At 48.8% G+C, this 23135-nt stretch overlaps 1 protein-coding gene across 6 annotated transcripts in view; it reads left to right on the forward strand.

Annotated features, from left to right (window-relative positions):
• Positions 1-23135, forward strand: part of RALGAPB (Ral GTPase activating protein non-catalytic subunit beta) — a 2501232-nt gene that overhangs the window by 690014 nt on the left and 1788083 nt on the right. The window lies entirely within an intron of this gene.

Raw genomic sequence — 23135 nt, forward strand, 5'->3', positions numbered from 1 at the left:
CACCAGCGAGTCCACCGGTGATGACCCCGTTGACACCGGGACCACCACTGCCAAAGAAAAGGAGGAGGCACCCTATGCCTCCACTCCAACCGTTGCTACCCCCCCCCCCCTAGGGAGACAGAGACGGACATGGCTACGACGGACACAGACAAAGGTGGACTCTCTCCGCCATCAAGGGCTTCTCCGCCGGACAAAGTGGGTTCCTTCCACTTCATGAACGCCCATGTGTCAGAACTTTTTCAGCTCACCTCCGAACAGAAGAAAAAGGAAGGCTTTCTGTACCAACGCTGGGAGGCGAAAAGGAAGACCTTTCTGTCGGTACCACTCCTGGACGACGTCTGGGATGAGGGGCTTTCACTTCTGAAGAACCCCTCCTAAGCACCGGCAAAGAGGGACCAGCTGGAGAAGAAATATTGATTGCCTAAGTCTGCACCCAAATGTCCGCGGTCGCAACCATCGCTGGACTCTGCGGTCTCGGCTGCAGAAAGAAAGAAGTCGTCCAATCCGTCATCTTCAACCTCTGTTCCCCTGAGTGCGAGGGGAAGAAATTGGACGGTGTGGGAAGGAAAGGAATTTACTTAGCAGCGACGACGGTCAAGGCGGCCAACGCCTTGGCGATCTTGGCCAGGTACGACCGAGAGCTATGGTACAAGATGGCTCTGATCCTGGATTTCCTCCCCGAGGACAAGCGGATGGAGGCAATGGAGATCCTTCAGGAAGGTGCGGTGGTGTCGGACCACGCCATCACCGTGGCCCTGGACATTGCAGACATGGGGTTCCGCCAGATGTGAAACCGGGTTTGCCTCCATCATCATGGCAGGCTGAAGGCCACCAACTTCAGGCAAGAGGTCCAGACGAGGGTCCTCGACATGCCGTTCGACAGGGACAATCTTTTAGGCAAGGCAGTCGACAAATCTCTCCAGGCCATGAAAGCAGACACGGAAACAGCCCGTCCCCTGGGCACGCTGCAACAGGACAGTCTGTCCTTTCGTCCCTCAGAAGGAAGTTGCAGAGGTCTTCGAAGAGTTTTGGTGGCGGATCATCCTCTTACTGCCAACCATCCCGTTCCATGACCCAGAAAGCCTACAGTGGTCATTCCAAGGCCTTCGGATGTGGCCACCTTCGAGGGTCCCAGGGTGGCGCGCCGGCCTCCCCGAAGGACTGAACCGGCCAAGATGTCGGGCCCCCACCCCTGCACCTCAGTGGGAAGCCGGCTGGCGAACTTCGTTACTGTGTTGGCAAACATCTCCACCGATCGATGGGTGCTGGATGCTCTCGCCCACGGAAATACTTTGGAGTTTCAGTGAAAGTGTCCACGAATACCACCGGTGGCCCGGCAGGAACAACACGTCCCTCAGCTGCTGCTGGAGGTTCGGACCATGTTAAGAAAACGGGCGATAGAGCTGGTTGATACTTTTTGGTAAGAAAGAAGACCAGGGGCTGGAGACCCATTCTCAATCTACAACGACTAAACAAGTTCATCAAGTTCCAGAAATTCAGGATGGTCACGTTGCAGCACATGCTCAGCCAACTGGAGGAGGGAGACTTTCTGTCATCAGACCTGGAGGACGCATACTTCCACATCCCCATTCACATAAAAACATTGCAAGTTCCTGCGCTTCGTCGGACAAGGGAAGCAATACCAGTTCAAGGCTCTCCCCTTCGGATTGATGTCGGTGCCCAGAGTCTTTACAAAGTGCCTGGCTCCGGTGGCGGCCCATCTGCGATTATAGGGAATTTCTGTGTACCCTTACCTCGACGACTGGCTCATCCTGGCCAAGTCGAAGGACATCGCCGTCAATGACACCGAGAGGACTGCTCGGCTGTTGACAGATCTGGGGTTCTCTGTGAACTATGCAAAATCCTGCTCATCTCCATCTCAGAAGGCGGTGTTCCTGGGGTCCAGGCTAAACAGTGTCCTGTCTGGCGGCTCCGTCGGTGGTGTGGATAGCGGACATTTTGGGCAAAGTGCAACATCTGTTAGACCTGAAGATCGCCACGGTGAAGACCATCAAGTTGCTGCTCGGCATGATGATGTCCTGCATCTACCTGGGCCGGCTCTGCAGGTTGCGGATGCGACTGCTCCAAGAGTTCCTGGATGCCCGTTGGATCCAGTTGTCCGGAAGCTTCAAAGACAGGATCATGCTCGATAAGGAGTTCCGTCAAGCGATAAGGTGGTGGGGCATGTGCTCCAACATCGCCGGGGGCACAGATTTTCAGAACTCTCCATACCAGGAGCCGGTCACGACAGACGCTTCCCTGGAAGGATGGGGAACACACACCGGATGTCTCCACGCCAGAAGCCTGTGGCTGACTGAGGAGAAGGCGCTACACATAAACGTACTGGAACTACAGGCTCTGTTTTGGGCCCTCAAGTCTTTTCTTCTGTCCCTCAAGGGCAAAGTGGTGAGGGTCTATATGGACAATACCACTATGATGTTTTAAAACGGGAAGCAGGGGACACCAGATCCCCGGCACTCTCCAGAGAGACACAGGAGTTGTGGCACTGGGCCATCGCCCAGGGGATGTTCCTCCTTCTTTTCCACCTGGCGGGAATCAAAAACACTGTTACCGACTCACTCAGCAGGAAACTGCGTTCTTGCCACAAGTGGGAGCTTCAGCAGGATCAAGTGGACAACCTCTTCCTCAAGTGGGGCTGTCCCCAGATCGATCTGTTTATGACGTTGACTAAGACCAAGTGCTGGAGGTTCGCCAGCAGGTTTCCCCAGCCGGGGAGCATTGCGAGCGTGTTCTCATTCCCTTGGGACGGCCTGTTCCTGTATGCGTTCACTCCATTGCCGCTGATACTACGAGTCATCAGTCAACTCAGACGGTGCTGATGCATGATGATCCTGGTCATGCAAGTGTGGCTGAGGCAAATCTGGTGTGCGGATGTGTAGACCTTCTCCGCATGTCAGCGTCCCCTCCATTCCAGCTACCAGTTGTCGCGGATCTTATCGCCAGGGAAGGAGACACAATCCTGCACCACGATCCAGGATCACTAAACCTGAAGGCCTGCCTCCTGCAGCATTAGAGTTCGGTGGTTACGTGCGGTCTGCGGACTACAAGGACGTCCTCGCCAAGGCCAGAGCGTTTGTCGACACTCAAGTGCTACGGACACAAATGGAAGCGTTTTGAGACTTGGTGCCGGTTGCAGAAGATTAACCCTCTGAGGGTCACGGCCCCCTAGGTCCTTCTGTACTTGTTGTTGGCTAATTCGGGGCTGGACCACGCCTCCATCAAGGTGCATTTGGCAGCTATCTTCCCCTGCACCAGGTCTCCGGGACAGTCTTCTCTTTGGTTGCTCCATCTAGTGAAGGAGTTCATCAAAGGACTGCTCCGTTCGTTCCTGCTGGTGAAGGCGCCTGCCCCGGCGTAGGAACTCAACGTGGTGCTGACAAGGATCATGGGTGCCCCATTTGAGCCGATGCATCAGGCCCTGCTCAAGTTCCTATCTTGGAAGACAGCTTTCCTTGTGGTTATCACCTTTGCCAGGAGAGTAGGTGACATCCAGGCACTGTCCTGCAAGTGGCCTTACTGACTTTCCACAAAACTAGACTGGTGCTACATGCCCAGGTTTCTGTCGGCATTTAATCTCAATGAGCCCTTGATGTTACCTGTGTTTTTTCTGATGGCTTTGTCACCGGCTTAAAGGACTTTGCACTTGCTGAATGTGACTCGAGCGCTGAAGTTGTATGTGGGCCGCACGAAGAGTTTCCGGAAGACTTCTCAGCTTTTTGTGAACTTTGGTCTGTGAATCATGGGCAGGCCTTTTACAAGGCTTTCATCTCCAGGTGGCTCTCTGGCTGAATCACTCATTGTCACTGGTTGGCAAACCGACCGCTACTTGGCCGCCTGAGAACCTACTCTACCAGATCGATCGCTGCTACAACAGTGTTCCTATCTGGTGTGCACCTGCTTGACATCAGCAGGGCAGCTATGTGGCGGTCTACTCACACCTTCATGCAATTCTACTACGTCGACAGGGATTCCAGGGAGAAGTCCAGAGTCGACCAAGCAGTGCTACGCAACCTGCTCACTTGAAGGTGAGCCTGGTGAGGAGGTAGGAGAAATTGCTTCTGTTGAGCCTTGCCATCTGCCGTGGTTGTATATGTATGTACTGCTATGTATTCTTTATTCATGAGCATGTGAATCCATGCCAGTCCCCATGCGGAGAAGGAACAAGTTATTTACCTGTAACTGTTGTTCTGCAGCATGGGTCTGGCATGGATTCACATGCGAACCATCCCTCCTGCCCATCTGCGGCTCTTCTTGGTCATACTGCCACTTTCCGTGCTACCAAATCTGAATATGGCTGCCAGAGGAGGGGCTTAGGGAGATGGCAGTCATTGGCTGGGTTCAGTATGACCCAGAGCTCAGTAATTGGTTTATAGGAGAAAGCCAGTTTATAAACGAGGATACCCGGCCTGACAACAGGGAATATTCATGAGCATGTGAATCCTTTTAGAGTTACTAGCAGTGCTCAAAGCCCTACAAGGTTTTCAAGTGCATATGGCAGGCCAAAAAGTACAAATCCTCACCGACCGCACCACTGCCATGTTTTAAACAAGCAGGGAGGGAGGCGCACACTCTCCAGGTCTGTCCAGGCTAGCCCAGAAAATGTGAAGTGGGCTCTCAAGCTGAACATGCTCCTAGTGTTGCAATGTGTTCCAGGGGAACTCAATTCTCTAGCAGGCTCATTACGCAGAGATCCTATACCAAACGAGCACAAGTGGCAGCTAAGCAAGAAAAATATCAGACAATGGGCCTCATGACAAGGTTGCCGGTCCGGTAACAACGGTACCGGTAAGCTTGCTGGTACTGATGTTACCGGACCGGCAAACTACGAGGTCTACTCGCGGGTGACTTTCAGCCCGGCAGGTCGGACCTGCCGGGCGTAACGGCACCCGCGAGCAGACCTACACAGTAGCATCGGTACCAGCGCTACTGGCCTCCCCATTGCCATTTGAGTCGTATTGGACTCAAATGGGAATGGGTATAGTTTTTACCAGCACCCGGCGAAGGGGAATTACCGGGTCCGGCGGGGCCGGAATTCCCCGGTACATCCCCATTGCCGGTAAAAAACTGACTCCGGCGGCAGCCATGCCGGTATTTACCGGCATGGCTACCGCCACTCTTATGAGGCCCAATATCTTTTCCCTCTTGGGCTATCATCCGTTTGACTTGTTCGCCACAAGCCAAAAAACACAATGCCCAGACTTCGCATACAGGTTTTCCCAACCCGGATCCAAGGGGAATGCCCTGTGGATGAGCTTGTCAGGGACTTTGCCCAAGTTTTTCCCCCAAAACTGATACTCAGCCGGATAGTGAACAAAATGCACCAGGAACAAGTAGCTCTGATCCTACTTGCACCAACGTGGGCGAGACAGCCTTGGTTTCGGAATCTGCGCAAACTGGCGATGTGCGATCCTTTCAGACTCCTTTGTCCCTCAAAACATGCTCACCCATCACAGGGGGACAACGTTAACACCCACATCCTCAATCTATGAACTTTGCAGCTTGGCTCGTGAAGTCATAGAGTTTGGCCATGTAAAACTACCTCAAAGGTGTATGGAAATCCTCATGGAAGCACACAAACCAAACACCAGACACTGTTACTTTAACAAATGGAAAGGATTTGTAATATGGTGCCAGTCAAAAAATGTAAACACAATTAATTGTATGTGCTCCATCACACATTCTTCATCACATGCCCCACTTTCTAGACTCGGTCTTGTATTCTACTCCATTAAGGCTCACCTAATGGCTCTATCCTTGTACACCACTTCTTAAAGCAAGGTGCCCTGGTGGAAAGTCCCTGTCAATAAGGCATTCATGGAAGTAGTAAAAAGACTTTACCCCCGCCCCCCCCATTTCAAACCCACCTCCAGGGTGGGATCTAAATGTGGTACTCGCAAAGCTCATGGGTCCCCCTTTGAGCCTATGCACAAATCCAGCCTTAAACACCTAACATATAAAACCGCTTTTCTGGTGGCCATTGTGATGCTGGAAATGCATTGGAGGGGCAAGGCCTCCATCTCCTTGTCCTGTACTCCCTTATGTGTGTTATGTGTTTTTTTTCTGCACAGGGGTCCAGTTGGTACTCGTGCTGCTCTTCCTCTTTTTGGTTTGGAGAACAGAGACACTTGGGATACCCTTAGGGCACCCATGAGTAGGGATACAACCCTGTACTCAAAGTGTATGTTTTTGGGCATCTGTGTGTTGCCAATAGAGCAGGGTATGGGCTGACGACAGCTCCATGCTGAATTTGACAGGTGCTCTGGGTATCCTCCATTTCGGGATACCCAGGCCCTGCCATAGGAATTAGTGGATTCCTGATAGAAGGCAAGATGGCCCATGTGGCCTCTTGGTTTCTATTGCCTGTTACTTTGTTTTCCCAAAGTCCAGGGAAGCTCTGACTCAGTTCCTTCCCCTGACTGGCTGTTGGGTGGAAGAACCATATTATGGTATTGTGGGGATGTCGGTTGTATACGAATTGTTCGTTTTACAATTGTTCGAATGACAATTGACCTTTTCACAATTGACCGAATTCTGAAGGTCAATTGTACCATATATGTGGGGGGAAACCCCCCACAACCCCCCACCCAACGCCAAATCCCCCAACACCCATATATATATATATATATATATATCTATATCTATTCGGTCAATTATGAAAAGGTCAATTGTGACCCTTTAAATGTGGTCAATTGTAAACAAACAATTTGGGTAATACCGGGGATGTCTAGGCCAGACTGGCTGGAGCCTTCCAAGTGATGGTATGTTGTGGGTACACCCTTGGAGTGGGACCTTTGTGAATGGAGTGTGTGACCAATATGCATTCTATGTTAGTATCGTCTGGTTTCTATGTGTGGGACAAAATGAATGAGACAGCCCTGACTGAAACTGACATGAATGCAGTGTGGTGTGCTGAAAGGCTGGGTGCTTGCCCCATTCCACATTCCTTGTTATGGTTGTCTGGGTGGAAGTGAATAGCCTGAATGCCTGTGAGCCTGATTGACTACTTGCCTGCCTGAATGCCCTTCTCTGTGATTGGCTGGCTGAGCTTGGCTCAAGCAGAGTGAATGAGGGACTGATGTGTATATCGGGGGACCTCTCACTTCCCAATTTATTCGACCTGCCATGATCGACACCAGAAGAGTCTTCAGATAGTCCAGAACAAGGCCATGTGGATATCGTCTGGAGCTCCAATCTTCACAAGGATAGCTAACCTTCACAGAGAACGGGACATCGAGATGTTGGACAAACATCTAGCAAAGCTGAGTAAGAACTTCTGCCAATGACTGTACCCGATCCCTCTGATCAGAAGACTCGCAGCCACCACTGCAAACCCCTTTGACCATTACCTGCTGCCCATCACGTGGAAGACCCTGTGAAACGAGCCCTACTGTAACAAGTCCACACAGACCAAGAATAACCCTAACCCACGACTACATACTCAACCCGAGAAGATGGAGTAATGAGGCTCAAGCCTCGGTATCCAAAAATCTCCACTGATGGATAAAATCTATCAGCAAGAAGCAGTCAGACAGACCAATTTGTTCAGAAGCTAAAGTTGAAACTTGAAGCTGCTTATGCATGAAGGCGTGCTGGAAGAAGAATAATTGCTGCTGCTTTCCTTCGATGAAATCTGAAAGCTGTCGAGTCCGTCGAGGACTGATCCGAGCGAGGACCTGGCTAGCAGACCTCTGGCCAAGCTACGAGGCATCATCGTGCCAAAGCTGATCTTCATTGAGGTACCCTGGAAGCCAGTCCCGAAAGGCTGTCGACCAGAGAAGGGGGTCCACCAAGAATCTTGAAATAAAGCACCAGCACATCAAGTCCATCGAAGTCCATTGCCATCGACTGGGGTTCAGAGGATTTCCGTAACCGCTGGAAGCCAGTCGAGTCATGTTGCCCAGAAGCAGGGCCAGCTTGATGCTGTGCTGCTCGACGACCGCAGCCGCTCTGCTCCACCTTGCCTAAGAACATTGAACGAAGGGCTCCCTTGCCTCCACCGTCGACCGCTTTGTCCCCATGGAGAAAGGCAAGGTCGTCGGCTACCGAGGAAAGTCTGCTGGTGGGTTTCCTGTCACCAGAAGCCGACACTGACGAAGTGAAGATCCGAAGTCCAGCCTGTGGTCGAGTCCCGATCACCAAAGCTATCCCGAGGTACTGGCAGGCCAGAGGATACCCGACGTCTGCTACTGGGCCTACATCCATCCCCGAGTCATCTTTGTGGCAATAAACTCTTTGCATCGAGGTGCACCGCACACCACCTCTTCACAGGACGTCCCGATCAATGGTCGAAGAGCACTGCGAAGCTTGAAACTGCAGTCTCGACGCAAGTGTTCACTTTTCTTTGAGGAATCTCTAAGCTCTGTGGCTCCTGCTTTAAAGGGAGTCCACTCTCGAGGGATCCGTCGACAAACCATCTAAGAACCGTATCTATCTCTGGTACATTGGGGTGGTTGAACATTTTAACCAGGAAACATGACTATTTCAACATTAATGGACTGGGCTAGTTAATACTCTTTATTACAGGTTGCCTAGGTCAGAATTGTCTTGGTAGCAAGGAAGCATTCTGCTATTGTTTAACTTAACTTAAATTCCTTCCTATGATCTATGCTGTTGACATTGCTGCATGTATTAGATCACATGCTATGCATAGGCCGAAATCTAGTGGAAGATGCAGAGTATTTGTTTTTGTTTTCGAAACTCAAAAAAGGATGTCGACAGGGCGTGCCAGTAATACTATCCCTAGTCTGACGTCTACTGTACCCATGGTCCCTCAGATTGTTTTTTTCCACCATCATAGTCAGACGCACATCGCAGAGTTCCCTATTGGCTGTCGCCATTTCTTAGAAAAGTTTAACTTGGTATTTCTTATTGTCATTTCGATATCCATCTACCGCAAGATCTTAGGCAACGGCATCAAGGATGAATTACTATCGTCTACGACTACAACAACTCGTCTCAGCGATCCTTTGTCACGGCCTTGGAAGGCCTCAACTGGCCTCGCCCCTCAAACTAGGGAGAGTGGGGAGGTTAATTGTTTAGTCTTGTTAAGAGAATGCATATTCCTCTTTCTGCATGCTTATTTCGCCAGGCTGCCATCCCATACATAATGGAGAATTCACCCTTTACGTTTTGCCCCTCTTGTAAATGAAAATTCCTCTGGAAAGACTTACACTGGGTGTGCAATCTCTGTCTCCCCCAGGGATCACGCCGAAGGACAGTGCAAGTCGTGCAAACTGTTCAGGTCCAAAACAATAGAGGACAGCAAAACCAAACGCTGGGACCACCACGCCATGCAGGTTGAGTCCGCCAAAGACGTCGAGGGAGCCTCCACTGACGGCGGCATTGACGTCTACAATCTCGCTAAAGGCGATCGGGATCCAATGGATATCTGCGTGCAAGCCCCCGACCCCAATAGGCAGGCAAGCGGTTCTGCTATGGGGACGACCGCCGCTGGCACTAGCATGTTAGGCAAGATTGTATGCAGTACACTTTGGGTGCACTACGACAACCCTGACCTCCTGGCAATAGGAACCCAACCTTTGGTATACGTCTGTACTACACAGGTTGGTAGTGTGGTCGAGTAGCGAGGCTTATCTCAAGAGGGGTCAATGTGAGCTGTGGGGGAGTTACACAGAGATTCACAGTGACAAGTATTCAAATAAACTCTTACACACAAGGTTTCTTGATTAAACAATTATTAATTTAACAGTCATTTTGAATAAGCCTTCTTCAGAAGGGAACAATATAAAGCAACACACAAATATACTTCAAAATACACACTCTTAGTTTTCTAAATCAGCAAATACCCATTTGGCATGACCCACAGATACTACCTACACCCTCAGATGACTTCAATAGTTAGGGTGCTGGGGACATTAATATATCACTGTTGCATTTAGAATATTATTGAGAAGAGTGTCAAGTGTCAAAGAAAAGAGGTTTCAGAATAAGACAAGTTTTCACACAGTTATTCTCAATCAGGTAAGTAAAGTCAGTTAAGTCTTTCCTAGAAGGAAGGCAAAAACACTTAAGCAGAGGAGAGAAGAGTCATTCAGGGAGCCAGGCCAGCCAATGTTAAGTTGGTAAAAGTCAAGGTGAACTGAAGCACGGGTAAGTAAAAGTCTTGCAGAAAGTTTTTGAAGTCATTTTAAAATAAGAAGAAATCAAAATAGGGCCACAAGCTGATTAGGCTTGTGAGGTAAAGAAGCTGTTAGCAACTCTACAGAAGTAACCAAGACAAGTCTCCAACGAGGACAAGTGAGGTTACACAACAAGAGGTAAGTTCTCTTAGACTGTACAGTACCCTTAGGTTGAAGAACAGGCCAGCAGATGGCTTCTGTTACTGTGCAGCTCTGCAGATCCTGGTGTTCCTGGGCCTCAGTCGTGGGGACAGGATGGAGGACTTCTGGGAACTCCTGCACTGCAATGGCAAGGTCACCAACCACAACCGTCAATCTTCAAACGAATAGCACTTCAGTGTTTCAGCTCCTCGCGTCTACCGCAAATATCTACTGCGATTTTTCTGGTTGTCTAGATGGGCTTTCCTTGCATCTGGGGTCCAGCACTCTGTTAAGGTGGCTCAGGCTCGGTCAGTCCTTCTTCCGTGGAATCCGAAGGATCTTCCTGGAGTTCTTGGCAGGCTTAAAAGCAACAAACACAATCTGGTGTTCCTCTCCCTAGCTATTCGGTTCCAGCAGCGACGGCAGTGGAAATTCAACCAGCTTCGAGAGGATGTCTAAGTGGGTTACTTTGGAGTTGATTGGTCCCACCAACTAAAAGGGAGAAGTCGTCCTTGCGGGCTTCTCTGTCGATACGAATTTGGAGCAGCAGGGCTTCACCAGGCAAACCAACGGTCCAGGAGTTGCAAAAGGCGTCTCTTACAAGTTCTTCTTCGGATTCCTTCATCCAGTGGTCGACTCTGCCTTCTAAGCCAAAAAGCCTTGCCTTTTATGCAGATTTCTCCCATTCATTCCAGCCTAGCTGTCAGTCACTCAGCAGGGTGGCTGTCCTTGCCGGACAGCCAGCCGGCCAATCACCTAAGAGTGCATTCCTGTCTCCTAGGAGACTATGCACAGGGAGTTTCGGGCACCTCCCTCACTTCCTGCCCCCGTCAGACACCCTGCAGCTAGAGGCGGGCTTCACTCATTAATCCCACCAAAGACAAAACGAACAAAGAGACCAAGTAAATCTCAAGAAGGACCTTTCCACAAAGAAATGGCTAAAATAGAAGACCGGGGCCATTTTGACAAAAATGGCACCCTTGGGTGCTTTACTGCAGCTGCAAACACAGCCGGCGGTAAAATCACACCACGGTAGTTCAAAGTAAACCACTGCCACCAGCCATTCATCGAGGAATGGGTAACATAAAAATGTTACATGAGAAGCTAGACAAAGGGGATATTAAGTAACCCCTCCAGCACCCTATTGTAAGATAGCGAGTGCTGGGTCTAGAAAGTTACAAATGTAAGTACAGTCAATTCCACTTCACTGCTCTTGGAAACAGTAGTTTATCCAAGAGAAAGTATTTTAACCTTTGGGAAATCTGAAAGACTTCCCTGTGCCACTGCACTGAAGGTGCTGTGTGACACAATGTGAAATATGATACTTATGTAGTTTGTCAGACTCCACAACCAAAAGAAACACAGTGTTCAAAATCACATTAAAATACATGAGAGAGTGGGAAAAAGGGTCCCACTCTCTCCAGGTTAAAAAAAAATCAAGCCCTCGAGTCCAGTAAAAGTGCTGGGGGTCTCTAAGGTAGAGAGGAATTAGCACATTTCTGAGAATTCTCCCTAGCATAGCACTTCCAAGTCGCACCACAAAGCTCACCTCCCACGGTCGAAAATCGACCATGCCGCCGACCGAAAAGCCACACATGGCGTAAAGGGGGAGGTCTGAGATTTCACTGTCCTCTGGGCCATCACCACACGACATGCCCCCGAAACAGACGAGTAAGTCAATTTCTGACATTGTGTCTAAAGCTGCGAAATCCTCACATGCTGACGACCGGATATCGAAAGACGTGTCAACGGCCCCCATGCATGCCGACCGTAGAAAGACGTGTCAAATACCCCCTCAAAGACTACACCAAGCTCGAAGATGAGCAAGCTGATCAAAAATCATGTCCCAGATACACTGTTAAAAAGCTGAGCGTCGAAAAACCATAAGTCTCCGAGGACCCAGGGAGAGGACACTATTTCAGGGGCTATGACCCAGGGAGAGGGCACTATTTTGGGGGCTATGCACCAAAAAAGAACCCCTGCACCAGAGCCAACACCCACTCCCCACCTGCCTTTGTTCCCCCTGAAATTCCAAGTTCATCACAATGGACAGCAGAACAAGTTGACATGGTCATGAGGTGAATGTCCTCTCTCGTTAATTTCTTTGATGACCACCCCGAGGTCCTGCAAAACCTTCATGGTGCACCACACAGCGGGCCATTAACTACTTAAAGCGGGGCAGCAGTTATCCAGACTTAAGCCAAAAATGCCTGCACCAACTTCACACAAGCTTCCATCTCTCAGCAGGACTTAGGGCAGCATGCTTATTGTTAGACCATGCAAGAGTGCCAGGACCCTGGAACTTACACAGACCCAGACGAAAAAGGAGACATGGGTGATGTCGACTACTAATATTATGATGACAACGAGGATGTCTGTGTCATCCAGTCACCAGATCATTCAGACCCACCTGTGGCAGACTCGCCAGTGGATAACCAAGTACAATATAACAACTTGCTCCTAAAGGCGGCAGAGCATTTCAAGATGGACACACAAGAGGCACAAGTTGATTAGGACTTTGTTGAAGACATACTAGGGGGATAAGCAATCCCCCCCTGCTACAATCAGTACAGAGACGCATCCAACGCTCTCTGCTTACTCCTAATATAACACGGGCAGTCACCCCGCATATCGAAAAAGTATTCAGGCCAGCCCCCTCGCTCCCCCTATACATCGGGGGACAGTTAAAACCAGATTCATTAGTGGTAACTACTAGAAAGAGAGCTGGAACCTCTCAAGCCTCTTCCGAAGTCCCTCCTGACAAGGAGAGTAAAAATATTTACACTTTTGGGAGAAAGGTAGCCTCTTCAGTAGCTTACCAGACTAGAATTGCTAATAACACAACTCTGTTAGCTATTTACAACTGTCATAAGTGGGATGACATTGCTGAAGAAATATCATCGCTCCCAGAGCCCCTCAAAACACAACTGTCACTCTCCATTGCAGAGGGTAAGCAAATAGGAAACTGCATCCTCAATAACAACTTGGATGCAGCGGACAATGCAAGAAGAATCATTGCGGAGGGCACGTTGATTAAACTCCACGCGTGGCTACGACAGTCATGCTTCAAGCTTGCAACCCTCTTTAACATGCCCATTGAACCCAACGTTTTGTTTGGCAAAGAGGGTGGAAGATGCTCTAAAGAGCGCAGAACAGGAATATGACACACTCAAATCATTAGGGAAGCTCACCAACAAACCCTGCGGGCAAAGAGAGGGCTATAATTCTCGCTGTTTCAGATGGCAAAACTCTCTCAAAGAGCTTCAAATTATAATCAGCGTGGCCAAAGCTCGTCCTGGGGTTCGTCACAGGGACAGTCCTCTTGGCAGGGGTTTCAAAGAGGCCAAAGAATGTCTCGAAGTAGGGGAAGATCCTCCTCTTCCAGAGGTGGCTCAACACCCCCCAATCAATGAACACCTGCTACAGGTTCCCTCCCATGCCACTCCAGTAGGAGGTCTCATTTCATACTTTATCCATGTGTGGGAGGGAATCACCTTGGAAAAGTGGGTACTTTCCACCTTGGCGGGCAGTTATTGCATTGAACTGATACAACAACCAGCCAACCACCCACCAAGACAAAGGAACACCTCCCAGGAAGAATAACGTATCCTGTTGTAAGAGGTGAAGGCGCTGCTCCTAAAAACGCTGCACAAATTGTCCCGGCAAACCAGGTAAACAAAGGTATTTATTCAATGTGCTTCCTTGTACCAGAAAAGACCTTACGATGCGCACGGTCTTAGACCTGCGCTCTGCAAACACCTATGTCAAACCACATTAATTCTGCATGACAATGCTACACAAAGTATTCCCACTGCTGAAGCAGGGGGACTACATTGCAACCTTGGATATGAATGATGCATACTTCTATATTGCAATGTTCCCAGCCCACAGAAAATTCTTGCATTTCAAAATGGCGAACCAGCACTACCAATTCAAAGTGCTACCCTTCGGCATAGCCTCTGCTCCAAGGTACTGGCGGTAGTGGCAGTGCATCTGCGCAGGGAGTCAATTCCAGTGTACTCTTACCTGAACGACTGTCTAATCACAAGTGAGAACCCCCAAATTTGCAACAAAATAATGAACAATCAGTCTTCTTTTTCAATTGGGTTTCTCAATCAACGAGAAAAAATCAAGCCTTGTACCAAACAAGACCAAACAGTTCCTAAGAGCTGTACTAAAAACAGAAGACGGTCTAATATTTCCATCAAACGAAAGAGTAGCAAACATACTGCTGTAAATACCTCGGTAACTAGCTGATCGCCAGATAACCGTACACAAAGCAGTGCGCTTGCCCGGGATGATGGCATCATGCATTTACCTGGTCCCACATGAGTGATTGCGCAAGCGCCCAATGCAAGAGTGGTTGGCGAAACAGTGATATCAGGCAAGGGGTCAGTGGGACGATCTAGTGGTCATTTCACCAACCCTAGTACAAGCTCTGCGCTGGTGGATAAAAAAGATCTTAAGGGGAAACCCTTTCACAGCTCCTCAGTACAAGCGGTTGACATGACTCTTCATTCACCGAGTGGGCAGGCCGTTGCCTTAATCACGGCGCACAATCTTTGGACTTGGGTCACAGCCCGGAACTACAACCTCCTACTGGAACTTCTAGCAGTGCTCAAGGCTCTACAAGCCTTCCAAGCACACCTGTCACATCAGAGAGTACAAATACTCAGACGGCACCACTGCCATGTTTTTATAAACAAGTAGGGGGGCACACACTCTCCAAATCTGTCCAGGTTAGCACAAAAAAAAATCTGGAAGTGGGCACTCAAGCGAGACATGTTCCTAACATCGCAACGTGTTCAGGGGGAAGTCAATTCTCTAGCAGACACACCAACCAAAGATCCTCTACAAGAAGAGCACTAGTGGCAAATAGACAAATATATCATAGAATGGATTGTCACACGATGGGCCTACCCCCTCTAAACTTGTTTGCAACAAAACACGCAATGCCTAGACTTTGCATCCAGGTTTCCCCAAAACCACTCCAAGGAGAACGCCCTGTGGATGAACTGGTCAGGGAAATATGCCTACGCTTTTCCCCCCAACTCCTCTGATGAGCAGAGCAGTGAACAAAATGCACAAAGAACAAGTGACATTAATCCTAGTTGCTCCTATGTGGGTGAGACAACCTTGGTCTCCACATATGCGCAAACCGGCGATGTGCGACCAAATCAAACTCCCGTGCCCCTTAAACATGCGCACGCAGCACGGGGGGACAACATTACACCCTCAACCTCAGTCTATGAACTTTGCAGCTTGGCTCCTGAAGTCATAGAGTTTGGCCATTTAAATCTATCTCAAAGGTGTATGGAAATCCTCAAGGAGGCATGTAAACCAAACACTAGACACTGTTACTTTAACAAGTGGAAAAGATTCGTATTATGGTGCCAGTCAAAACAAACCCAATAGAATGTACTTAATCTCACATTCTCCGTTGCATGCTTCACTTAGTAGACTCAGTGCTAGTATTTAACTCAAAGTTCACCTAGCGGCTCTATCCGCATGCACCACTTCTCGAAATAAGGTGTCCTGGTGGAAAATCCCAGTCATTAAGGCATTCACGGAGGGGGTAAAAAGACTCCACCCTCCCATTTCAAACCCGCCACCAGGTTGGGACCTAAATGTAGTAATTGTAAAGCTCATAGGACCCTCCTTTGAGACTATGCATAAAGGCAGCCCTAAACACCTCACATATAAGACGGCCTTTCTGGTGGCTGTCACCTACTCAAGGAGAGTCGGTGAACTGCAAGCTTTGTCAGTGCAAAACGCTTTCTTTTTTATCCACAAAGACAAATTGGTATTAAGAACGCACCTTAGGTTTTCACCTAAGTTCATTTCAAAGTTCCATGTCAATCAGCCCATCAAACTACCAGCTTTCTTCCAAAATCCATTAAGCTCGGCTGAGAAAAAGCTCCATACACTAGATGTAAGGAGGATGGTCCTTTACTATGTAAACAATACCAGGCCGCTAAGGAAAACAGGCCAACTGTTTGTCTCCATAGCTCCAGGCAGGGAAGGAGAGCGTGTTTCCAAAAACGCCACCTCCAGATGGATAGTCAGATGCATACAGCTCTGCTACTCTCTGTCAAATAGAACACTGCCTTTCACACCAAGAGATCACTCCACCAAGGGTACAGAAGCTACCTTGGCCTTTATCGCAAACGTCCCGCTGGACGCCATTTGCGAAGCAGCTACATGAAGCTCTATCCACACTTTTACGCAGCACTGCAACATTGATACTCCCTCTAAAGCAGATTCCCAGGTGGGTCAAGCGGTGCTAAAACATCTATTTACTGCTGTATCTTCTCACAACCCACACCTTCTCCAAACACTGCTAGCAAATCTATGCATAGCATGTGATCTAAGCAGATTCCACAAGCTTCAGAAGGGATACATTACTCACTGTCATTGCATTTCTGATGCTTGTATCTGCTTAGATTTATATACGCCCACCCTTCCTCCCCTTGGAGTAGAAGTTGCATAGATGTTTTCTGGGCTTTATCTGATACATAATTTGCTTTACTACACCTGTACTCGTGCTACACTTCATGCAACCTCATGTCAGAAACAAAACTATCTGGGGGACCTCGACACGTGAAGCGCCATGGGTACAGTAGACATCACACTAGGGATAGTATTACTGGCACACTTTGTCGGCGTCCCTTTTTCAAGATTCGAAAACAAAAACTCTACTACTCTGCAGCTTCCACTAGATGTCTGCCTATGCATAGCATGTGAATCTAAGCAGATACAAGCATCAGAAATACGATTACAGTGAGAAATGTATCATATATTCCTGAGGCTTGTGGAATCTGCTTAGATCACATGCTGTGCATAGGCCGACATCTAGTGGAAGCTGTGTTTTTCGGAACTCGAAAAGGGAGGTTGACGGCGCGTGCCAGTAATACTATCCCTAGTGTGACGTCCACTGCAGCCATGATCCCTCACGCGTGGAGGTCCCTCAGATTGTTTTTTTCTGCTTTCTAGATGGACGCGTGTAGCGGAGTTCCTCTTTCGGCGTAAAGCCATTGACTTATTTCAATTACTGATAGTTCATTCTTTCTATCCTTTATTTCACCGACCATCGAAATATTGCACCGGTGTAGACGAAGAGACTGCCCGTCGTAAGACTACCGCGACTGACCTTTCAGCCTGGGAAGGCTGCCCCGGGCCTCGGCCCATACAGTAGGGAGAGTAGGCGGAGGTCATTTTAGGATGTATGTGCCCCTTTTCTTACGCTACTTTCGCCCAGCAGCCATATTTTGTAGTTATGCACAAGACCCCCTTTAAATTCTGCCCCAAGTGCAATAGAACATTTCCATGAGTCGATAAGCATTTAGTCTGTAACTTGTGTCTCCCAAGAGACCACGTCAAGGGTTTTTGTCGAGCGTGTAGGCTCTTCAAGCCCCAGACTTTAAAGGGCCGATCGACAACACGCTGGGCCCGCTACGCCAGGCAACTCGAGGCCATGGAGGTAGAAGGTGCTTTCAGTGATGGCAGCAACACTGCGGTTTCGGACAGCGAGGGCGACTGGATAGCTTCGGCTACCCAAGTGCAGGTCCCCGACCCCAGAGGACAGGCCAGCGGCCCTGTTGTGGGGACAACACCCGGCGGCGGAAGCGCTACAATTCCATCCACCACTAAACACATAACCCCAAGTCGAGACTCGACAAATGGGTCGAGCGGGCGACAACGCACGACACCCCAGGAAAGGTCAGTTGAGTCCCTGTCCTCTGGGCACTCTCGCTCGAGATCGCCGCATGACAGGGCCTGACCGTCGAAGGACGGCACGGGTGTCGCGGGTAAAACTCCTACCGACGGCCGATCATCCACAGATGAGGCCTCGGCCCTACCCACAGCCGGAGTATTTCCTCCCACAGATGAGGATTTGGGTCTTCCTTCCCAACCTTTGGTCTTCCCAGGTTCGGCACAGTGGTCATCAGAAGACATAGACAGGGTCATGAGTAGGATGTCCAACATGGCCAACTTCTACAAAAAGGACCCTGACTGTTTTGAGAGTTTCCGCTCCACTCCACCCACTACTCCTCCCTCTGGGTCACAAATCTGTGCTCAACCTTCTCAACCCTCTGGTAAGAAGTCTTGGACCGAAATTCCAGTGCAAAGCACAGTCATAGAACTCTATGACCTGGACTCCGAACACGAAGACCTCTCCATTGTAGAGGCAGCAGACCCTCAGTATCAGGATCATGTATCAGACCCTTGTTATGGGGACAATGAAGACCAAGAGGCTGACCCAGAGGCCAATATGTATCCTATGGACTCACCCATTGATCAGGACCCCCCGATCACTGATTCCCCAATTGACAACAAGCGCCTTCTAAATGAGGTGCTAGCCAAGGCGGTATAGCACTTTAAAATAGAGACCCAGGGGGATAAGGATTTTGTAGAACAAATCCTTGGGGACAAGTAGAGGTTGACACAATATATTCCCCTCCTCAAGTCAATACAGCACAAGATACATCCGTCATTGGAGACCCCTAACCTCACACGGGCTATAAACCCCCATTTAGAGAAGATATATAAATCCGCACCTTCAAACCCTCTTTAAATTAGAGGTCAGCTGAAGCCCGACTCCTTAGTTGTAACTACAACTAGGAAAAGAGTGGGCACCTCCCTTTCTTCGTCTGAGGCTCCGCCCGACAAGGAAAGCAAGAAGCTTTATACTATGAGTAGAAAAGTTGCCTCCTCCGCAGTTTACCAAACCAGAATTGCAAACAACGCAACCCTCTTGACCAGTTACAACTGCCACAAATGGAAGGAAGTGTTGGCCTTACTGTCGTCTGCCAAGGAGCCATTGAAGTCCCAGCTAGCTCAGGTGCTGCAGACGGCAGAGCAGTGTCAAGCTGATTACTTAAGACCAACCTTGACGCTGCAGACAACGCCGGAAGGATTATTGCACGGGGTACCGTTATTAAACGGTACACGTGGCTGAGGCAATCGGGTTTTAAACCGGAGACGCAGGCCACCCTGATTAACATGCCTATCGAACCCAATGTGCTCTTCGGCAAGGCCGTTGAGGACACCCTTAAAACAGCCAAATAAGAGTATGACACACTTACATCTTTGGGGCAACACACCAACAAGCCATCCGGCCAGAGGGGCAATGGCAATTTTCGCCGTTTTCACAGCCAAAGTGCACACCGGGGGTCCAATTACAATCAAGCCAAGGGGCTCCCTGGGAAAATAATCAAGGTCAGTCCTCCCAAAACTATCCTAGATGACTGCGTAGATCCTGAGCTTGTGGCAGGGGCAACTCCTCTCAAGGAGGTACCCCTCCACAAAAGCAATGACTATTCAGTTCAGGTGCCCTCCCATGCCTCTCCATTAGGAGAGTGTATTTCCAGCTTCACCCACGCATTGGAGGGAATCACCTCAGACAGATGGGTGCTGTCCACAGTAGCAGGCGGATACTGTATAGAGCTCCTGCAACTACCACAGAACCACCCCCCATGGCAGATGATCCATTCAAAGGAAAACCAGTGTATCCTCCTCGAGGAAGTCGCTACACTTCTACTAAAAGACGCTATTGAAATCGTCCTGGCAACTAGGTAAACAAGGGTATTTATTCAACCTACTTCCTTGTGCCAAAGAAAGATCTGACCACGCGCCCAGTATTAGATTTGTGCCCTGCAAACAATAATGTAAAGCCACAAAAGTTCTGAATGACTACGCTACAAGAGGTAATCCCTCTACTAAAAAAGGGGATTACATGTAAACACTGCATTTGAAATATGCCTATTTTCATATTTCATTGTTCCCAGCACACAGAAGATTCTTGCGTTTCAAGATAGCTAACCAGCACTACCAATTCAAGGTGCTACCCTTCGGGATAGCATCTTCTCAAAGGGTATTCACAAAGGTACTGGCACTGGTGGCAGCACACCTGCACAGGGAGGCCATCCCAGTGTACCCTTACCTGGACGACTGGTTCATTACAGGGGAGTCCCCCCTAATTTGCACGCAAAGCATTCAAAAGACTATCAACTTTCTCTTTCAATTGCGCTTCTCAATCAACTAGAAAAAGTCAAGCCTAGTGCCAAGCACAACCAAAACAGTTCCTAGGAGCTGTCTTAAATACACAAGAGGGGTTTGTCTTTCCATCGGAGAAAGAGTCCAAAATATGTTGTTGGAAATATCACATTATAAAGCCGGCCACCAGATAAGGGTGCGCAAAGCGATGCGCTTGCTAGGCATGATGGTATCTTGCATTTACCTGTTCCACATGTGCCCCTGCGCATGCGACCCATGCAGGAGTGGTTGGCGAAACAATGGTCTCAGGCAAGCAGTCAGTGGGACGATCTAGTGGTTGTTTCGCCAACACTGGTACAAAATCTTCGCTGGTGGATGACAGAAAGTCTACTGAAGGGGAAACCCTTCTACGATCCAGAGATACAGGCAATTATCACTACGGACGGCTCTCTTGCTGGGTTGGGGACACACTACCTTCAGCACACAGCTCAGGGTCTGTGGTCTCGCACAGCAGCTCAGAACCACATCAATCTGCTAGAACTTCTGGCAGTATTCAAGGCCCTTCAAGTGTTAGAATCCCACTTAATGAACCAATCTGTGCAGGTCCTGACAGACAGCACTGCAGCAATGTTTTACATAAACTAACAGGGGGGCACACATTCTCCAAATCTGTCCAGACTTGCACAGCAAATTTGGAAATGGGCACTTAAACGGAAAATATTCCTACCGTCACAGCATGTTCCAGAGGAACGCCACTCTCTCGCAGACTCATTGAGCAGAGATCCCCTACCAGAAGAACACAAGTGGCAACTTCACGCAGAGGTCGTAGAACACCTCTTCTCCCTATGGGGTTTCCCCACAATAGACCTGTTCGCTACAAGTGAATATAAGCAATGCCCAGACTTCGCGTCCAGATTCCCCCAGCCAGGCTCCAAGGGGAACGCCCTATGGATGTACTGGTTGTAGAAATTGGCTTACGCTTTTCCCCCCCCAACACCTCTCGTGAGGAAAGTGGTGAACAATATCCACAAGGAACAGATGACGCCCACCCTAGTTGCTCCTATGTGGCAAGACAAACCTGGTATCCACATCGCCGCAAACTGGCGATGTGCAATCCCATCAAACTCCTGTGCCCGTACAATCTGCTCACCAAGCACGGGGGACTAACAGTGCACCCTCTACCTCACTCAATGAACTTGGCAGCATGGCTCCTGAAGTCATAGAGTTTGGGCATCTTAATCTGCCACAGAGGTGTATGGATATCTTGAAGAAATAAAAAAAGCTTAACACTAAGCACTGTTATTTTGACAAGTGGAGGAGATTTGTATTTTGGTGCCATTCGAAACAAATTAACCCCATAGAATGTACTCCTTCCCACATTCTTACTTATATGCTCCACTTGTTAGATGCAGGGTTAGTATTCAACTCCTTAAACGTCCACCTGGTGGCTTTGTCAGCATATACCACTTCCCACAATAAAGTCCCATGGTGGAAGGTACCTGTCATCAAAGCATTCATGGAAGGAGTAAAGAGACTTCACCCTCCAATTTCGAACCTGCCGCCAGGATGGGATCTCAATGTTGTACTCGCTGAGCTCTTGGGACCCCTTTCGAGCCAATGAATCTCAAACTCCTGACTTACAAAACTGCCTTCTTAGTTGCTATCACTTCCATAAGAAGAGTTGGTGAAATACAAGCATTGTCAGTACAGGATCCGTTCTTTGTTGTACACAAGGAAACGCTGGTTGTACGTACTCGCCCTAGGTTCTCCCCTAAATTCATCTCCAAATTTCATGTAAACCAGTCTATTGAGCTACCTGCTTTCTTCCAGGAACCCACCAGCTCAGCTGAGGTAAAACTCCACACACTAGATGTGAGAAGAGTTGTCCTCTACTATGTAGACAAGACCAGACTGCTTAGAAAAACAGATCAACTGTTTGTCTCTGTTACACCAGGCAGAGAAGGTGACTGCATTTCAAAGAATGCCATCTCTAGGTGGATAGTCAGATGTATACAACTGTGCTATTCCCTATCAAATGAGACACTGCCTTTTATGCCCAGGGCTCACTCCACAAGTGGCACAGGAGCCACTCTGACTCATCGCAAATGTCCCTCTAGACAGCATTTGCAAAGCAGCTACATGGTGCTCAATACATACTTTCACTCAGCACTACTGCATTGACACTCATTTCAAGACAGATAGACAAGTGGGACAAGCGGTTCTAAGACATCTGTTCGCTCATGAACCTGCTCACATCCAACCTCCTTCTAAGACTGCTCGCTAATCTATGCACAGCATGTGATCTAAGCAGATTCCACAAGCCTCAGAAGGGATACATTACTCACCGTAATCGTATTTCTGATGCTTGTATCTGCTTGGATTCACATGCGCCCACCCTTCCTCCCCTCGGAGAGAAGGTGCATGGATGCTTATGAGCTTGTCTGATACGTATCTGCATGGATAAAACTGTACTCGCGCTACAGCTCATGCTACCTCATGTCAGAAAAAGAACAATCTGAGGGACTTCGACGCGTGAGGGATCATGGGTACAGTGGGCGTCACACTAGGGATAGTATTACTGGCACGCCCTGTCGACGTCCCTTGTCGAGTTTCGAAAAAACAACTGTAATACTCTGCAGCTTCCACTAGATGTTGGCCTATGCACAGCATTTGCATCTAAGCAGATACAAGCATCAGAAATACTATTACGGTGAGTAATGTATCCCATATATACATACGCACCAAAAGTAGTGTTTATATACATGCAAAAAACCTACATACATGCAGAATGGATCATACAAATCCTCTGTTCTCTATGTTAATGCTAAATCTCATGTC

The sequence above is a fragment of the Ambystoma mexicanum genome, chromosome 3p, assembly GCF_040938575.1.
Source record: "Ambystoma mexicanum isolate Mex_15411 chromosome 3p, UKY_AmexF1_1, whole genome shotgun sequence".
Taxonomy (NCBI): domain Eukaryota; kingdom Metazoa; phylum Chordata; class Amphibia; order Caudata; family Ambystomatidae; genus Ambystoma; species Ambystoma mexicanum.